This window comes from Podarcis tiliguerta (genome assembly GCF_965153285.1).
Source record: "Podarcis tiliguerta genome assembly, chromosome: 12".
NCBI classification, from domain to species: Eukaryota; Metazoa; Chordata; class Lepidosauria; order Squamata; family Lacertidae; genus Podarcis; species Podarcis tiliguerta.
The window spans coordinates 22,852,022-22,872,441 of record NC_139545.1 but is presented as its reverse complement, the minus strand read 5'-3'; the positions used below and the strand labels follow the sequence as shown (position 1 = coordinate 22,872,441).

Genomic DNA, 20,420 nt, shown 5'->3' with positions numbered 1-20,420 from the left:
ATCCGGTGGCCTTCCGGTTGACACTTCCGGAAGGATCCAGAATGCACCCAGTATTCCATAGGTCGGTGCTCACGCCCTACAAAGCACCTCACCGATTTCAGGCGCAGGGCACGGCACCAGACCAGTATAAGGAGATCCCCCCAAGGAGGGAGTCGCCAAGAAAGGAACCCATCAACCAGGTCACAGAGATTTTGGACTCGAGATGGGGGGAAGAGGGAGTAGAATATTTTCTCGCAAGGGAAGGTACCCCGGCCAGCGCCAACAGTTGGGTGCCGGACTATGCCCTGGACGAGCCTCTCCTCAAAGAGGAGTTTCATGCCTTGTTCCCACACAGGCCCATGCCAGCCGAGTATTTCGACGACTGGCTTTTCACACCCACGCTTTCTACCAGCACGTTCCAGGGATTCACCTCGGACGAAGAACCACCCTTAGACACACGTTCACCGGAGGGCTCGCCCTCGGGGTTTGCCTCAGACCGCTCGTTTTGGTGGGACAATCGAGGAGAGGAGAGGTGGCTGAGGGGCCCTTGGCAGGCAACGGACCCAGAGGGGAACGAGGGTGAGAGGGACATGGACGTGATGGGGGAGGACGTTGGGTTCGAGCATGGCGGCACGGAGATGGAAGCAGAGGAGAACGAGGTCGGCGAAGACATGGAGGACGAGCCGGATTTCTCTCACTGGATGCACGCCACGGGGGACGAACTGTATCCACCATTCACCCCCACAACGACGGAGCACCCAGCACCCCCGCCGGAGGAAGGGGAGGGGGGAAGGGGGGGCTTCGAGGGGGGGATGGATGTCAGGGGTTCAGGAGCAGAGTCACTGGAGAGGGAAGAAACAGAGAGCGAGGGGGAGGAGTCGGAAGGAAATGTCAGCGGCGACAGTAGTCCAAGATCTCTGAGTCTCTCCAGTGACTCGGAGGATTCACAGAAAGGGGCCCCCATGGTCAGGGCAAGGGGAGTGCCCAGGGGGACACCTCGGGAAGAAGGGGACTCAGAGAGTAGCAGCTGGAAATCCGGACCAGCGTCCCCCCCAGAGAGCAGTAGGGGGGAGGAGTCTAAGGCATCGGGATCAGGGAGCGCGCAGGCAGAGGGAGAACGTGAGGCAGGAGTGGCCACACCCTCGTCAGGGAGCGAGGAAACGGTCATCCGGAAAGTAAAACGCGCGCGCGCGCCAAGTTCAAATGTACAGGAGGGCGGCAAGGTGGGCAGCCCGGGTAAGGAGCCAGGTCCTAAAGCCCGCCGAAGAGAGGGGGAGGAGTCAGAGGGGTCTAGCTCCGCGTCGGAAGAGTCCAGGAGGAATGAGACCCCGGGGGGTAGTAAGACCCAGAGGAAGAGAGAAAGAAGGAAGAGGTGGAGTAAGATTAGAGTCTTGAACTGGTGCACGGGGGGTGGAGATCCAGACAGAGCTTCGCCGGTCTAAAGTTCAGACGTAGGGCTGGGACGCTGAGACTTGTAAATGGAGACTATTCTTCAATAAAGACTTTGATACTGTACTATCGGCTAGCGTTGGTCCTTGGTGAGCTGGGACCCGGAGCCAGCCCTGACAGCATCAGATTGTTTTCCCCCCTGTGTTTTCATATTCATATCCATTTTGTTTAAAGAGGAACCAACGTAGGCTTCTCTTAATCTCGGCTTTTTTGGATCAGAAAAGCAATTAAAAAGAACAAATCTGTTTCTCACGCACAAACACACACACTGTGCTAATGTGCAGTGTGAAAATCACATTCAGCTGTGCAACTGCCGAGGCCTCCATTTGTAGGAGCTGAAATAGATACAAAACACTACATATTACAATGTGCCATGCAACCCTTTATATTTAGAACGTCCTACTGTGTTCAGGGGAGCTACTCCCAAGTGAGTGGACTGTGCCCTCAATTACTTATTTTCATTTCTAACGCTTCCTATTCAATGACATAACTCTAACAAGGTCCATGCCTCAAAGTAACCAATTAAAATATGAATACCATCAATAAAAATAGCTTAGCTGCCTCATAGCAACTTTAGCCTGGCCTAGCAAGCCCTGAAAATAACATTTTAAGGGGACTGGAGAATGAAAAAATTCAGACCTTGGCAAGCATATTGTAAAAGTGGGTTCTGGAGTTGGGTGTGGGAATAAGGACACTTCCTTTACAGGATCTTATTTTAAATAGCAGTACAAAATAGGACTGAGCTTTAAAACAAGAAACATCATGCCGTTCCAGATGTTTGCTTAAAAAAATTATGCCCTGCTTTTTGACATGTGCCTCAAAGCAACTTATAAAGGAAAAAACAAAGCAAATTAAAACAGAAAACAAGAACCTGATGTCTGAAACTTTGCAGGGAGTCTATAGATCCACATTCACTATGTTGTGTGCAATTTGATTCCTTGCAGAAAGCTGGGGAAGATGTTTGAATATATTAGTGAGCGGACAGATTAGCTTGCATGGCTAGAATCAGCTGCATATGAAATGACGATGTTGCATCATAGAAATGGCCCCAACCAGCACTCTGGAAAATTAAGGATTACTGTAATTTCCCAACAAGGCTATCTCCATAATGAATGCAGGATTACTATTTTTTATGGGTTTTTTTCCCCCTTTTCCTGACAGTACATTTGATATGCATTGCTCTGTCTCATTATGTCAGCTGCAGGGTTAGGAATAAACAAATTTATCAAGATAACCAGAGAGAATGTGACTGACAAAAGCTGAATGCAACTGGCGAGGTGCCCGTTTGCAAAGGCAGGGCAGAGATACAGAGATAAAGACATTGTGCTGCCTGAGGCAAAGGACAAGGTGACCCTTTTCATTCCCACCAGAGGGACAGCATCTTCCCCACTCTTCAGGGGAGCAGGCTAGCTCAGGGAGCTATGGCCCCATATAACATCTAGAATCTGCAACCTGAGGCAGCTGCCTCACTTTGCCTAATGGTAGGCCTGGCACTGTATGGAACCCAAGGAGAACCAGCAGGTATTGGATTGTAGAGAATCCCTACTTCAAGCAAATAAATCCTATGTGGTGGAGGAGTTAGCTGCAGGGACAAGCAGTGATTTGAACTTTTGCAGTTTTACTTCCAGACATGCATATGTTCCACAGCTAAACCCAGTTCTCAAGCTACTAATCACTTGCGGGTCTCCTCCCTATGAAAAGATACCTCTGCAGCCAAGTTAGAAAAGCAAGAAGATTCACTGAACCCTTTTATCACCTGTATATTTATGGGACATAGTTTTTTTGGATCAGATGACAGAGTGTGAAGGAGTGAATGTAATTAATGAGTTGATACTGACTGGTGTACAAAATGAGTTGCTGAAGCAGCACTGAAACAGCCTTCAGGGTCTGATATTTCTGGCTTCTTCATGAAAGCCAAACAACCAGGAAAAAATGTACCACATCATTGTTTCCCAATTAAGTACTGCAGACCCTGTTTTGTTTTGTTTTGAAACCAAGTCATGGACCCACTGCTTTTGAAAATGTTGCTATCTCTACAGTACTTTTTGTTATGTGAATGGTGCCACCATACCCTCTAACATGTCACAGTGTAAAACCGAGCCACGTGTTTTCTGGGCTGCATTCCCATGTGAGAGTATGGCACCCAAAAACGTACATACCCATCAACTGTCTTGAACACCCTGTTTTGGGGCACCGTTTTCTCAGTGAGAGCACCCCCGCCCAAGAAAATGGGAAGTCCCAGACAGTTGACAGGTAAGTGCCACAGATCCCCTTAGTGGGTTATGTAGACCTCACAATAATACCATTACAGAAGTTGCTGGAAATAAACTCAGTTGGGGGGGAGAGAGAGAGGTGGCTCCCTTTTGGTTCAGAGCCTCTTATGCAGTGGTACCTCGGGTTAAGTACTTAATTCGTTCCGGAGGTCCGTATTTAACCTGAAACTGTTCTTAACCTGAAGCACCACTTTAGCTAATGGGGCCTCCCGCTGCCGCCACGCCACTGGAGCACTATTTCTGTTCTTATCCTGAAGCAAAGTTCTTAACCCGAGGTACTATTTCTGGGTAGCGGAGTCTGTAACCTGAAGCATATGTAACCTGAAGCGTATGTAACCCAAGGTACCACTGTATGTGAAAACGTAGAGCAATGTAGGGGAGTTAATTAGAACAGGTTTGCCTGCATATCCACACTGCAATGCCCCAGTTCAGACTGTGGCCAGGATATGTGGAACGAATTAGGCATGTTCCCTTCAAAGCCTGTTCCCCTTTAAGGTGGAACGGAGACTGTATCCTAACAGTTAACACACTTGGCTCTTCTTTTTTTTAGGAGTTAGCAGACACAGATCTAGGAAGCTGCCTTATACCCAGTCAGACCACTGGTCCATCTACCTCAGTATAGGCTACACTGACTGGCAGAAGCTCTCTGGAGTTTCAGGCAGGGGTTTCACCCAGTCTTAGAGACTGATCTTGTTGGCATCTGTGGACAACACAGGTGCTCCACCGCTGACTTACACCCTTTCCCAGATCCTGATGTAGGGATGAGTAGGGGGCTTTGGCCTCCCATTGCAGACCTGCTTTAGACCCCTCTCCCCCCTCCCAACACCTCTTTGCTTGGGAAGCAAAACTTCCAATAGTTCAAATGTCAAGTGGGCTGCAGCCCTTTTCAGAGTCGTGCAAGGGAACCAGAGGACTCCAGCAGAGAATTCTCAACTCAGCCAGAAAGCCATCGTGCCCGGAAGCTGAGGTCCAGCGCCGAGGGCCCTCTGGTGGCTCCCTCGCTGTGAGAAGTGTGAGGTTACAGGGAACCAGGCAGAGGGCCTTCTCGGTGGTGGCGCCCTGTGGAACACCCTCCCATCAGATGTCAAGGAAATAAACAACTATCTTCCTTTTACAAGACATCTGAAGGCAGCCCTGTTTAGGGAAGTTTTTAATGTTTGATGTTTTATTGTATTTTTAATATTTTGTTGGAAGCCACTCAGAGTGGCTGGGGAAACCCAGCCAGATGGGCGGGGTAAAAATAATAAATTATTATTTGACCCAAGCCATTGAAGTGCTTTTGAAAATAAGCTTGGGTTTGTAGCATAGCAGGGCTTACAACTGTGAAATCAATGGAACTACATTCAGCATCTGTTTGGGACTAATGCATTTGATCCTTGCAGTCTTTTCTGAGACTCTCTTTAAAAAAAATAATATTTTTTATTGAATTTTCAAATTATAACATTCAGTTAAGATTTGTGGAAAATTTGTTAATTTTTATATATATATCCCCTCCCCCCTCCTTGGCTTCCCCGTATTTCTATATTGGTTTATTAAACAAATTCTATATCCTGCTGATTTTGCCTCTCATATAGTTGTGAAAGTTTAGTCAAAACCTGCCACTGAGTCCAAATCTTTATACTGTCTTTTTATATAGTTTATAAATGGTTCCCACTCTTTTTTGAAATCGATGTTGTCTCTCTCATGTATCCTCTGTCAGCTTAGCCAGTTCCGCTTAGTCCATAAGCTTAGCTTGCCAGTCTTCCTTTGTTGGTGTTTTCTCTGTTTTCCATACTTGTATTAATAAAATTCTTGCTGCTGTTGTCGCATACATAAACAATCTCCAATTTCCCTCTCATATCATGATCTAAAATTCCAAGCAAGAAAGATTCTGGTTTTTTAACAAAAGTTTTTTTCAACATTTTTTCCAATTGATTATATATCATTTCCCAATATTCTTTAACCTCCTTGCATTCCCACCATACCTTTTCTGAGACTTTCAAGTACTATGTGTAAATGACCAGCACAGTCATTCCGCTCCTCTGATTTTATCATGATATGCCCAAGACATGTAAGTACCACAGCTCACTTTTAGTGCTTCTCTTGTGCATGCAGATAATCTCTAAGTTCAATTCTTGAAATCTCCAGGTCAGGTTGGGAAAGTCTATAGTTGGGAACCTTTGACAGCTCCTGCCAGTTTGGCTCCACAATTCTGGCTTGATTTAGTCTTAAGACCGCCTCCAATATTCCTAGGTATTTAATCTGCTTGTTATCTTCATGTTATCCAGAGACTTGGAATTTTCTTTTAATGGATGGCACATATAAAACCAATGAGCCTATTTATTGCTCATGTTGCTTAATGAAGAAAGTAGACAAAAAAACTAAACAAAATTATTTCACAATAGTTTGTGACAGATCGTGCAATGCAGAGACAAATTGGCTTGCATCTGTAATACAAAATCAAGCATTTTCTCACTGTTGGTGTAGGATCTTGCTTTTGCTTTAGCACTGTACCGTATATCTCTCAAGGGGCCTGCAGCTTCTTGCTGAGCCATCATATCAGTTGGCTCAGCAACCAGACAGTCACGGCGCCCACTTCCAAGGAAAGCGGTGTAAGCCATGCTTATCAACCTTTCCAGCGTGTACTATGATAAGATTATAATTCTGAAGATTCTGAAGGGGAGGACAATGAACTGCTCAACTATAACTAGCACGGCAGTGTGTTTGTGTGGAATTACGGGTGGCTAATATATTGGTAACTGGGTGCGGTGTCCAAATACCTTGCTAACCTTTGCTCACAGTACTTAATGTTTGCAGTTTGTCAAGGACAAGACGGTTTGCCTGCTTTGCAAAAACCATGCATGCAAATTTCCCATAGACATGGTGGGCCACTGTGAGAATCGGATGTTGGATTGGGTGGGATTGTGGTCTGATCCAGCAGGGCTTTTATGTTCCCGGTCCTAATACTTAATTGTGGTCACACAATTTGGTTTATGAAGAAGCAACATTCATCTAGTATTAAATCAAGCAACCTTACATAAGCTTGCTTGGAAGTAAATCTGGCCGAGAGTAATGGGACTTAGTTCTGTGTAATACCTCTAGGGATGCAGTATTAAAGAATACACAGGCTGAACCGTATCACGTTAACACAGAAATAAAGCTATTAAAATTATTCCTGTATCTCCCTCCATACTGCCGTTTTGCTGGATCTGCGGCACTCATTAAAATATTTCACATCCTTACATCAGTCTCCCATATTTGTTCATCCAATCTTCACAATTGCCACTCTTTGATTTTATATAATGTTGGCATTTAAGACCTTTTCACATTGTTGACCTATATTTGTCTGCCAAGGTATTTCGGTCAGTGGAGCATCTAAAAAATGGGGAAAGACGACTAATTGTTAGCACCATGTTTAGGGAAGTTCTTGCTCATCCCTCCCCCCTTTACCATCTTACCCATGACTCCCATGTAGGTAAGTTCATTCACGTAACAAAATGTTAAAGCAGCCTAGAGCTACAGCATGGGCCTGCATTAATCAGGCTATACAACGGGTTCATTGTTGATGTGTGTGGTTTTTTAAGGAATATATTTTTCATGGTCTGTATTGTATTACACCATTTGTTCTATCCAAGAACAAGAGTGAAGGAAGGCAAAATTGAGCCGACTCTACATCTAAGGCTGTAATACTAAGGTCATCACACTCCTTGGGAAAGGGTCCCTTTTAAAGGATTTTAACCTTTAATTCTGCACTAGGAGTTCTAGAACTTTGATGTCTTCTGCTGAGGGCCAGTCAAGAAATTTCGGTGCCTGAGGCAGAGCAGCAAATGGCACTCCTTCCTTGTCAAGCCAGGTGGATTGTACCCAAGGCTAGTCAAGTTCTTTTGGCAGAAAAGCCCACAAGTGCCTAAGCACAGCCACAATAAATGATGATGATGCATTAAACAGCTAGCACCTTGCTGCCCTTCCATGACCATCCAAATCGGCTGCCTGAGGCGGCTGCCTCACTCTGTTCAATGATTGGGCCAGCCCTGTGTCTGATCCCTTTGGGGTAGGCACCTATATGATGAGATGGATGCCATTGGGAGAAGATGCAGCTATCTGCACCAGTGTGGTGTAGTGGTTAAGAGCGGTAGTCTCGTAATCTGAGGGACCGGGTTCGCGTCCTCGCTCCTCCACATGCAGCTGCTGGGTGACCTTGGGCCAGTCACACTTCTCTGAAGTCTCTCAGCCCCACTCACCTCACAGAGTGTTTGTCGTGGGGGAGGAAGGAAAAGGAGAATGTTAGCCGCTTTGAGACTCCTTCGGGTAGTGATAAAGCGGGATATCAAATCCAAACTCCTCCTCTTCTTCTGCCCCGCAACACCAGCAGAAAAGAAGGTAACTGAAAGTATAGAGATCCATAGCAACAAGGCTAGTACCACCAGCAGCTGGAACTTCCAGGATTCGCCCTCCCCAGCAATTTCCCCTTTACTGCTGTTAGTCACCTTCGGAGAAATGATGAGTCTAGGGCTAGATCTAGACACATCAAAAAAGTGTTTCAGGAAAACGCGTTCTACCCTTCATAAAGGGAAATCACATTGGCGAAAGATGGGACTCCACTGTGATATAACGCATATAAAGCACTTTTTCTTTGCCAGTGTAGTTGAGTCCTAGGTGATTTCTAGAATCCTGAACAGGCTCCGCAGTACATTTTAGCCAGGCTGCTGGGGCTCTGTGCATCTGGAATTATATTGTCTGTTAACTTGCCTCTTGCTCTGTGTATATATATATATGTATTTAAGTCTAGATTATTTCTTTTGCTAGTGGGATGCAGGTGGTGCTATTGTCTAAATCAATGAGCCTCTTGGGCTTGCTGATCAGAAGGTTGGTGGTTTGAATCCGTGCGACGGGGTGAGCTCCCGTTTCTCTGTCCCAGCTCCTGCCAACCTAGCAGTTTGAAAGCATGTCAGTGCAAGTAGGTAGCTAGGTACCATTGTGGCGGGAAGGTAAACAGCGTTTCTGTGTGCTCTGGCTTCTGTCACAGTGTCCCGTTGCACCAGAAGCAGTTTAGTCATGCTGGCCACATGACCTGGAACGCTGTCTGTGGACAAACGCCGGCTCCCTTGGCCTGAAAGCGAGATGAGCACTGCAACCCCAGAGTCGCCTTTGACTGGACTTAACCGTCCAGGGGTCCTTTACCTTATTTCTTTTGCCATACCAAATTTATCATCTGTTTAGTAACTTGTTGATTTTTGTCTCATTTGAATTTGATGTTTTGTCAACTGTTTTCTTCCCCTCCCCGCCCCCAAATGCTGAATTCTCCCATGTTTAGAGAACTGTATAGCTCCCCTACTCTATACCCGATTCATGTCAGCAAATAAATTGTTTTAAGATGGAGCGCCACCTAGGGGCTGTTGCTGCTAGAGCGACGCTTTTGAAGGCAAAGCAATTCTGATGTATAAGCAAAGGATGCATAGGAGAATTCACAATTATCGCAAACTGATGGCGTTTGGTTTTTCATTAGGTAGTCCAAGGGAATAAATGGCCTATTGCTTAAAAGTGATTGGCTTGTTATTGTGGTCAATTCAGCGAAAAGTAACCGCAGGGTTCCTTCCCAATAAACTTTGCACGTAAGTTGCCATTTTTTTGGAAATATCACATTCAATTCACAGTTTGCCCCAATGCAGAACCCATGTGCACAGTGATATACACAGGATTTGGGGTGCTCCTGGCTCTCCTCCTTCAAGGGAATGGAAAAGGTATGACTAAAAATTAAAGAAAATGATGATTATGTTTAGTACAGGGAAGACGAGGCATGAAAGAGGTGCCCAAGAATTCCATGTGCACACATTATTCTACATGTGCACTGCCTGTGCATGCTATCCAACGAGCTACTTCTCATTTCCACTGAAGTCTGTCCTTGTCAGGGCTGGGCAACATTTAAAGTTTGCAGGAGACTGCGCTGAGCCTCTCAAAGCCAGCATTCACATTTAGGCTGTATAACACGGAGACACGGGCAAAGGTTACAGTACAGCTTCCCTGCATTGCAACGCCTATCTGATTCCCCTTTCCTTTTTAGCCAGGCTGGCCAAACTCAAATTTCACATCAATTCCACAATAAAAGCAAACCCAGAAACTCAACCTGCTGTGAACCAGCAGTGTGGCTCCTTACCAAGCCACTTAAACAAAGAGCTCCTTTTCAAACGTCTTCCGCTATCCATAATGCATGTTACCATAAAATGTCCAGGTTGCTAATTCGCTTGGATGAAAGCATCTACCTGGAGGAAAGGCTTATTTCTGCAATTGTTCTAGATCTACATAAAATATGCACAGGGAAGCAAGATTATAAATGCATTTTCATACTTTTGTTTCAGGATTGGTAACCCAAAAGACTTAATGCTATAAAAAATGACCTTTCGGTCTTTTTCACAGTAGCAATGGCGGTTTGTGATATCCCTTTATTATAGAAATTAGATTTTTTTTAAAAAAATATCTGTGGCTTCGAGTTCTGTTTAACTCTTTTGTGTGTGCATCTTTAAAAGGTATTCGTGAAATATCTGATTTCAGGGATTAGTGCAGCCTTCATTACTATGCATGGAAAACGAGATGAAATACCACGTTTTTGGCAGCTGTTTCCACTGGATAAGCATCCACTCACCCAGCTTGATTTAACATTTTGTTACTGCAGCTTTACGTTGCACATTTGATTTAGTACTGGCAGAATTATGCTGGAAGAACGGCAATGGAAAGACAGGGCTATAGAAGAAAGAATCTGGCAACTCCTGATTACTGATCCTCTTGAAATCACGGATTTGGCTGCCTACGAGGGCCCAAATTAGGGTCTTTCATCCTAATCCTTATCTCCAAATCAGGAGCAGCTGCTGCAGAGCTCCTATTTAGTTTATTTATTTCAGAAAACCTATCTCCTGCCCTTCTGATGCATTTGCATCACTCAGTGCAGCAATAACAATTCTAATATATGCATAAATTGAGACAGGCTCAGCAGCCGAAAACATTCCAAAATGGGGGTTGGTGTCCGTTTGTGTCACTTTCTCAGTACCCCGCCTTATCCTTTCCATAAGGCAGAAATCTTTTCCCCACTGGCACCATTACTGTGTTGAAAGTACTGTACAAAAGTGCAAAGCAGCTTCTAAATGCCTGTAGTGTGGAAACATAACAGCCCAAGGCTGTTTTGCACGGCAGCTGTGTGAAGGAAATGACAGCAATGCCCATAGAGTTGAGGACCAAGATGAACAGGAGAGGACAATGTGGTAGGGAGCAGCACATTCCGGGTCCCCTTTCTACCTTCTGTAGCGAAAGGGACCAATCCGGAGCCTAGCACACCCCAGTTTATAATTTCTTCCTGAGTCATTGGATCTGATCTGTGGAATGCCTGTAGGCCTACTAACTCTTTCCTGCTCTAGTGTGCTGCATCTTTTCCTTCTATCAGATGTTTATCCATGTATCATGATGAATGGAAATCAACTGGAGAAGACCAGACTCTGAAGGGGCGTTGAGGAACCAGAAAGGCTAGCAACTGCTCCTGCAAAGAAAGGATATGTAAGTAAGGCATCAATCTTTGGAGGCAACTGCAGTAAACGCCATTACAAAATCCCGACTTTAGAGTATGATTGCAACTTTGGAATGGTTTCAGGCTGCAAGGTTCAGCCTGGGTGAATCCAGAGGTCAGGTGTCATTTTCCTATGAGTAACAAGTAAAGGAGGAATGGTTAAGACCAAAAGGGTTTGGGGCCATTGCACTGGAGCAAAATTGTTTTATTGAGGTTTTCAACCTCAATAACGTAAGAAAACAGTAACATAAACATGCATATGAACTGAAATATAAATTAACATAAACATTTCTTTTGCAGGTGGCAACATGGAAGATAACCAAAGTGGATATTGATGGAGAGAAGTCCATTCACATGATAAGTATGTATTTCAAAAAGCACCTCCGCTAACTGTTATAGAGCCTCATATTTAATTCCATGCACAGTGCCACAAACCTATGTATAACTGACTGCTAGAAATGCATTCTCCCCCCTTAAAAGGACTGCCTTATTTCTTTATGTCATATACTAAATGCATACATTCCTTGTTGGAAAATGTCTGAAATGTGGAAGTAATTTGAATGTGTGGGGGCGGGGAGGGGATGCTTGAAAATGAAACGTAAACTGCATTCTAAAATTTGGCTTTAATTAGCACACTGCAGATTAACAGTGGCAATTTGAAATTATCTCTCCAAATCAAGGCTGTTTCCATAGCGATGGCTGATTCCCAAGACCTGCTGTGTCAATTTGTCATGAGCAGCCAAAGACAAGAAGGAAATGCTAGGCTCTCTCAGGCCACAGCAAAGGCTACCCAGATCTATCCAAAATGCTTGATCAGTCTGCAAGTACTTGCCTCTATCTAAAGCTTTGTCCCATAAGAGCAGAGCCTGCCCAAGACATTTTGGCACCTGAGGCGAACCACAGAATGACACCCCCCTCACCTTGCCACCAGGGAAAAAGGGGTGAGTGAAGATCTACATCAGGAGCAAGGAGGAGATAAAGATCTACTTTGAGAACAGGAAGGAGGAGAGACCAGCAGTGCCTCCTATTTGTCAAGAGGCCACTGTACAGGTGGGATGGCAGTGCTGCCTAGGAGGCGGCATGTGGCAGATCTATCCTCAAGATGCACATCACAGCTGTTGCTGTTGGGATCTCAAATTTCAGCAGCGCCTTATGTGGCACCAGAATCTGGCACCCCCTTCACCTTCTGTGGACTGTCTTGCCAGAGTGGTGCATGCTCTGGTTATCTCCCGCTTGGACTACTGCAATGCGTTCTACATCGGGCTACCTTTGAAGGTGACTTGGAAACTACAACTAATCCAGAAGGCGGCAGTTAGACTGGTGACTGGGAGTGGCCGCCGAGACCACATAACACCGGTCCTGAAAGACCTACATTGGCTCCCAGTATGTTTCCGGGCACAATTCAAAGTGTTGGTGCTGACCTTTAAAGCCCTAAACGGCCTTGGCCCAGTATACCTGAAGGAGCGTCTCCACCCCCATCGTTCAACCCAGACACTGAGGTCCAGCACTGAGGGCCTTCTGGCGGTTCCCTCACTGTGAGAAGTGAGGTTACAGGAAACTAGGCAAGGGCCTTCTTGGTAGTGGTGCCCGCCCTGTGGAACGCCCTCCCATCAGATGTCAAAGAAATAAATAATTATCTGACTTTCGGAAGGCATCTGAAGGCAGCCCTGTTTAGGGAAGTTTTTAATATCTGATGAATTGTTGTATTATAGTATTTTGCTGGAAGCCACCCAGAGTGGCTGCGGAAACCCAGCCAGATGGGTGGGACATATATTATTATTAATAATAATAATAATATTGTACACAATAGTTGCAGCACGCTCTATGCTCTGCACCCAGTGCAATTTGTGTCAGGAGCCCTTAAAATCTGCTTCTGATCAGTGAAAGGCAAGTGTGCTTCCACAGCTGCTGCCCTGCTCAACATACTGATGAACCTCAGGTATGTTTTAGATCACCCAGGTGGGAGTTGGATGTGCATACAGCAAAAGGGGTGGGGGAGTAAGGAGCCCTTTCGATGATTTGCTATGTTTGATGGGATGGTGAAGGTACTGCGGTCATGGAATTGTAGAGTTGGGAGGGACCCGCCCCAAGGCCCTCTAGTCCACCCCCCTACAATGCAGGGATCTCAACTAAAGCATCCATGACAGATGACCATCCAGGCTCTGCTTTGTGTTGTTCAGTCGTGTCCGACTCTTTGTGACCCCGTGGACCAGAGTACGCCAGGCACTCCACTTCCACTGCCTCCCGCAGTTTAGTCAAACTCATGCTGGTAGCTTTGAGAACACTGTCCAACCATCTCGTCCTCTGTCGTCCCCTTCTCCTTGTGCCCTCCATCTCTCCCAACATCAGGGTCTTTTCCAGTGAGTCTTCTCTTCTCATGAGGTGGCCAAAGTATTGGAGCCTCAGCTTCAGGATCTGTCCTTCCAGTGAGCACTCAGGGCTGATTTCCTTCAGAATGGATACATTTGATCTTCTTGCAGTCCATGGGACTCTCAAGAGTCTCCTCCAGCACCAGAATTCAAAAGCATCAATTCTTCGGCGATCAGCCTTCTTTATGGTCCAGACCATCCAGCCTCTGCTTAGAACCCTCCAAAGGGTCTTGCTCATGAAAAGGAGGGTCACTTTAAGAGTTGTGGGGGAGATCATTCTGACAAGAGACGGCACCTGCTGCAATGCCCCCTTCTACGCAACTCTTAAAAGGCACGCCTCTGTTGTCCTTTGCACCAGGTTGCCTCAGTGCTGCTTATTCAGACAGAAGCATCTTAATGCCGTGAAGCAAGGCAGCTAAAACAGAGACCTCAGGAAGACAGTGTGCTGGAAGATGAACAGCCACGCCACCGCAGTGATGTAGCTCTCTCCTGCAGAGATTTACGTCCGGGCTTAACCAGCCAACAGAACCACTGCCACCATCATTTCTCCTGATGTAGGTTCAGGTGTCAGGTATTCTTTATCCTAAAGGGTGCCCATTATTTCCAAAGGTTGCCTATTTCAGAACACTGCAAGCCCCCAGAGGACTATACTCTGGGTGACAAGGAGCCAAAGGAAGTTAGGACATTATGTGAGAGCAGTAACTTGGAACCAGAAACCATGTGGCATAGCAAGCACTCCCTCTAGTGGAAATAAAAATGCAGACAAGTTCCACAGCCCCTTGTTAACTTACCCATATGATTCACAAATGACTTATACGCTGTATGGAGAAAATAAGGAATCACTAAGCTGTTTTAAGTATGCAGAAATACTAACAGAGCACATAGTCGCCAGCTTTCTAAAGCAGGCATAGGCAAACTCGGCCCTCCAGATGTTTGGGACTACAACTCCCATCATCCCTAGCTAACAGGACCAGTGGTCAGGGATCATAGATCCTATGGCCTCAGCAGGCTTGGTCGTCCTGTTTTATACCTGCTGCTGGGATTGACAAAGCTGCCTCTGATTGGTTGGCAAAGCATTCTGGGATTGACGAAGCTGCCTCTGATTGGTGGACAAGGCATTCTTTGATTGACAAGGCATCTGACCCTCCCCTTCATCTCATAGCTCACCAATTAACCAATTAACCAACTCATAGCCAAACCAATCAACCAACTAGAAGGATTACTGTTAATCTCTTTTCCTTAGGGTGTCCCAACCCAGAGTGGGCAACCCAGTCAGATGTCTGGGGTATAAAGAATAAAATTATCATTATGGAATGGGGCATCCCTAATTGGTTCCCACACTTTACCTTCTCCCAATCCATTGTTTTTCATACTCTTACCTTTTTGAAATATACCTAGCATGCCCCCCCAACATTTCTCTGATGACGCCCCATTCCATAATGATATTTTTATTCTTTATACCCCACACATCTGACGGGGTTGCCCCAGCCACTCTGGGCGGCATCCAACATATAAAAATAATAAAACATTAAACGTTTAAAAACACCCTTCACTGTACAGGATTGCCTTCCGACGGCTCGGGAGTCAGAGAACTGCACCCCCCCCCCAGCATTTCTCCATTGAAAATAGGGACACCCCAAGGAAAAGAGATTAACAGTAATCCTTCTAGTTGGTTGATTGGTTTGGCTATGAGTTGGTTAATTGGTGAGGGTCAGATGCCTTGTCAACCAATCAAAGAATGCTTTGTCAACCAATCAGAGGCAGCTTTGTCAATCCCAGCAGGTATATAAGAGGACGACCAGGCCATAGGCCTGCCCTATTGGTAGACAAGCAATCTGCAAATAATTTGGCAACACTGATGGGGTAGCCCTCAATGTCCAGTTCTTCTTTGAAGAAGTGGACAAGTAATTCACATACCCTACCCCCAGACTTCAAGAGCCTCCGAGCTGCAAATTCGTGGCACCCCTTGCTTTCTCCTACTTCAGAGGACCCAAACCAGTGGCTTCAAGATATAATAGGAGATTCCAACTAAACCTCATTGCAGGGGGCTGGACCCAATGACCCTTGAGATCCCTTCCAAGACTACAATTCTATTCTATTCTAGTCATTCTTTGCATAGTGGTCAGAGCGTTCTGGGTCCAAATCCCCACTTAGCCATGAAGTCACAGTCACTCAGTATCTCTTAGGACTGTTGTGAGGATAAAATGGGGAAACTGCCTTTTGCTCCAGGGAGGAAAGGTGGGAGATAAGAAATAAAATGGTCCACTTATCCCAGGACAGCCGATTTAAGACAGGCAGCACTACTCCTTTCCCAGGCCCATTATTGGAGATTGCCAGAAAGCTGCCTCGTGCCATTAGTTCATCTTGCCCAGTGCTCTTCACACTGACTGGTAGCAGCTCCTCAAGCAGGGGTCTCTCCCCATCCTAGGTGGAGATGTTGGGGATTGAACCAACCACCTTTTGCATACAAAACACGTACAAAACACGTACTTTTCCCTCTGCTGCATGATCCTTCCCCTTTTAACTGGAGGGGTGACTTCTGTCCCCCACGCAGAATGAAAAACGAAATCCAACACACACGGCCCACCTTTTGAATTCCAAACCACCGGACTGGCCTCAGAAGTTCCTGTACAGTGGTACCTCAGGTTACATACGCTTCAGGTTACAGACTCCGCTAACCCAGAAATAGTGCTTCAGGTTAAGAACTTTGCTTCAGGATGAGAACAGAAATCTTGCTCCGGCGGCGCGGCGGCAGCAGGAGGCCCCATTAGCTAAAGTGGTGCTTCAGGTTAAGAATAGTTTCAGATTAAGAACGGACCTCCGGAATGAATTAAGTACTTAACCTGAGGTACCACTGTACTGGTTTTTCAGGACTGTTCCTTTCACCCCCAAACATTTATTTACCTGAACAATGCAGGGGAGTGTGATCAACTGGAGTATGTTGCTTCTCAAAGAAAACAAAAGTGGGGAATTGAGGGACACAACAACAGTGGGGAAAGTGTCTTGTCCATCCTTGGCACTGTAGATGTCATTCATATGCCTGGGGTAAAGTTCCAGTATCGTTACCTGACATTCTCTTATGAGCTTTGTGTAATTCCACCCACAACATCAAGGTTTTTTCCTGCTTCCATCCTCTCGCTGTTGGTACCAAACAGGCCAGCCTAATCACCTGCTGTTAGGACCTTCATTCTCGGTGCGTATTCTTCTTGGAGGAAAAGCCACATCGGGGTAGCAAGCTGTCAAGAGAATTAAAAATAATCTTCATTAGCAGCATAACTGTTTGCCCTTGCATTCCTTGCGGTGAGAGAGAAGAGCAAAGAGGATAAAGGATGCTTGCATAGGTGATATACACTTGTGTGCTGCTAACACAACTGCGTCCCTTAGCTTGCAGGGATTGCATTTGTGCCGACTGCTAAATAACATGGTGTGATTGCATGATATTTCCGTACTGTGAAAAGTGGCAGAATACGGTGCAATTATAACTACTTTAGTCGGTAATTGACAGCCTGTGAAAGGGACTGAGGGGGAGGAGGGAAGTCCCCTCTCCCGCACAGTGACAAGAGCCTTGAAAAGCTAATTGTGGCTTCTCTTTAGAGGTTATTCAGGTTACAGCGTGGCCATAAGCAGGCAAAGTATCGCAGGGAAGAAAAACAGCACGGCTTGCACACACAGATCCTTAATAAATGAAAGATGGAGGGGCGATACTTATGCTGCTGCTTTTAAACAGCATTAAAGAGCGGCGCTTTGTGCAAACAACAACAACAACATCCCCGCCATCCACCTCCAAACAGTCCAAAGTGGTGCATTTTGTTGTGTTTCATTTCTCAAAAGATATTCTGCAGAACCCCACGTTGGAATTTGGGGCACAATTAAAGCAAGCAAAAAATAAAATGCGAAGCAGAGCTTGCTCAAATCTCACTGCTGTTCAAAGCTAATAGTGAAAATTGCAGCTAAGATACAGTAGGCAGCAAGAGCTAGGCACAGTTACAGTGGTACCTCGGGTTAAGAACTTAATTCGTTCTGGAGGTCCATTCTTAACCTGAAACTGTTCTTAATCTGAGGTACCACTTTAGCTAATGGGGCCTCCCGCTGCTGCCATCGCCGCACAATTTCTGTTCTCATCCTGAAGCAAAGTTCTTAACCCAAGGGACTATTTCTGGGTTAGCGGAGTCTGTAACCTGAAGCGTCTGTAACCTGAGGTACCACTGTATTTGGCAGACTGACTGCAGTAGCAACTGCAGCTGTATTGTCATCTGTGAGAACAAGAAGGAAGGAAACAGGCCCAGGACAGCAAAGGAAGGACCAGGGTTGGGGAACCCCAGGCAGCGTCTCAAATTTCAGCGGCACCCGATGCAACACCAAAATCCGTCCCTGCCTCTCGCCTTCTGTTGGATGTCATAGCTGCAGTGCTCCAGAAGCTCTATGCCCGATGCAACTTCACCTATAGATCTGACTTTGCCTCAGGCCTGGGGGGGCCTCTTTCCCTGCCCCTCAGAACTCTGCCGAGGGCACGCCCCCTCTCAAGCCACACCTCTCGCCAGTCCTGCTTTGTCCCCTAGCTCAGTGTTTTTGCCTGGATAAAATGTGCCTTGAAATCTAATAAAGCTTTTTTGCCTGCCTGGATGGAGGGTGACGAGCGGGACGTGTGAGTGTGAAGAAGCTAGTCTTCTGTACAAAAGTAGAATTCGGATGTATTGCCCCACCCCCTTTTGCCTCTGGCCACACCCACCACTGGTATGCGGCCCCCGGGAGGTTGCGCAGAAGGAAACATGGCTCTTGGTTCCTCACCTCTGGGGAACAAGGCGTGGCAAACCTGGAGCACTGGCTCCCATGTGGCCAGACTCACTACCAGGGATGGGTGAATTCTTCAGTTTCTCTTTTTTACACTCCTGCCACCCTGCTCTTTCCCACTCTTAAGTTCATTTCTTCTCTTTGTCACATCAGTTTGTCAAATGGGGGTGGAAGGGTTACTTTGCATAGTAAAAGCATTTTGCATATACATCTCCCCTTCAGCTTTGCTTGAGCTGTTTCTGCTTTTATTTTGATTGTGCCCTTTATGTCTTTATGTTGTGATTTTTGTCCTTGAGACGTGCAGGTATAGGACGGTATACAAATTTAACAATCAATATTATTAATAATAATGCATTGAACAATGCATTTAAATTTGTGGTGAAAAAAGAAAGTCACTGGGACAATCAAAGCATCTTCTTTAGAAAGCTGTTTATAAAAGGAGACAGGAATCTGTGCCATTAGTTGAGGGCTGCCGGGTAGGATTTTGGGAACCGCTTCTGACCATGCCAAAGCCTCCATTTAAAAATGATATTTCCTTTGCTTTGGCCATAGCCGAAAGCAATTTATTCTGCAGCTGACAAGTACTAGATTCAAGGAAGCAGCTCATCTGGATTGCCGGAGGGTTTATACAGGAATGAAACACACACAAAAATTGTAATTAATGCAGGTGCTCTGAAGAATCACGAAGGCATAGGGGGCAAGAGTGAAGACAAAACTACCCATAATGCCTCCCTCCAGTGAAAGAGAAGCTGTTTTCGAGAATGAGTCTCTGGGTGGAATTGGCCTTGCATTCAAAATGCTGATCGTATGGGTGATTATATATAGAATATGGCAGGAGGAGTGGGCAGGAGACATGTGAATTTAAGAACAGCCCTTGGTGGATTGCTCAAAAAGCCCATCTGGTCCAAGCACCCTGCTCTCATAGTAGACAACTTGATGCCTGGGAGAAGCCCATGGGCAGAACTTGGGGGCAACAGCCCTCTCGCCACCACCTGAGATTCCCACCAACTGGTCTTAAGAAGCATACCTGCCTCTGAGAGTGGAGACACAGAGCATGGCCTTCTCCTCCATGAAATTGTCTGCTGCTCTTTCAAAGCCACCCAAGGCAGATCAGGATCTACTGGTAGATCTCTGGGTGATTTGCAACAAATGCCCTCCAATTGTCTAGCAGGGGTGTCAACGTAAATAAAATATAGGGGGACGGGACAGGTAAGCCCCATTGTGCCTAATCGATCATACGATGCGCCACATGCACAGCACTTGAATGGCAAAACCCGTCACATGGGAGGGGGCCTAGACGCCTCAAATTATTTTACTGGGGGGTGCAAAAGGTACCTTAGCCCCTAGGAGTCGGCTCCTATGTTGTCGAGCCACACCACAGCATGGCCAACAATGAGTTTTCCCCACCTAAATTAGGCTGCTGAAATTAAGCTAGCTAAGACTCTGGGTCAAAAGGATTGTGAGCGCAACTTGAGCTGTATGACCAAAACAAAAAGGCCAACCCGGAGACACAAGCTGAACATTGTCTCCTCAGCAGGTTTGTAGATCTTGGGTTCTAGTAAAAAATAAAACTAGATTTAACAAGCCTAGTCTGACCATCCCTGTGCCTCCACATCATGCAGAGCTAGGACTCAACTAGGCTCATTACCAGTCTAGCTCAGTCTATCTGGTGGCACAATGTTGTATCACACATACAATGCATATAAATCACTTTTTCTTTCCCAGTCTAGCTGAGTCCCCAGACTGGTAAAGAAAAAAGCGATTTATATGCGCGATATAACATTGTGCCACCAGACGGCGACGTGGAGCCTCGTTTTTCTCCACCTGTTTTCCCTGTTTAATTTTACGGCGCTTTAAACTGAAACGCTCCTTTGATGTGTCTAGATCCAGCCCTAGTGGATCCAAGAGTGCCCTCCTTCTGGCCACCTACCTGCACATAGGAACGAGATGGCTCAGCTGGTCAGAGCGCAGTGCTGATGCCAAGGTTGCAGGTTCGATCCCTGCATAGGGCAGCTGCATAGTCCCGCA

The 20,420-nt window shown here is 46.1% G+C and overlaps 2 long non-coding RNA genes across 2 annotated transcripts in view; one reads left to right on the top strand and one right to left on the bottom strand.

The window, feature by feature from the left end:
- LOC310660490 overlaps positions 1–12,952 on the top strand; it is a 22,754-nt gene extending 9,802 nt beyond the window's left edge. The window contains exons 2-3 of the long non-coding RNA XR_014503425.1: positions 11,113–11,222; positions 11,533–12,952. This is a non-coding gene — a long non-coding RNA (uncharacterized lncRNA). The remainder of the gene's footprint in view (positions 1–11,112; positions 11,223–11,532) is intronic.
- LOC310660540 lies at positions 11,077–20,420 on the bottom strand. Its single transcript, XR_014503494.1, has 3 exons — positions 20,323–20,420; positions 16,668–16,837; positions 11,077–11,205 (listed from the first exon to the last, which is right to left on the bottom strand). It is a non-coding gene; the product is annotated as an uncharacterized lncRNA (long non-coding RNA).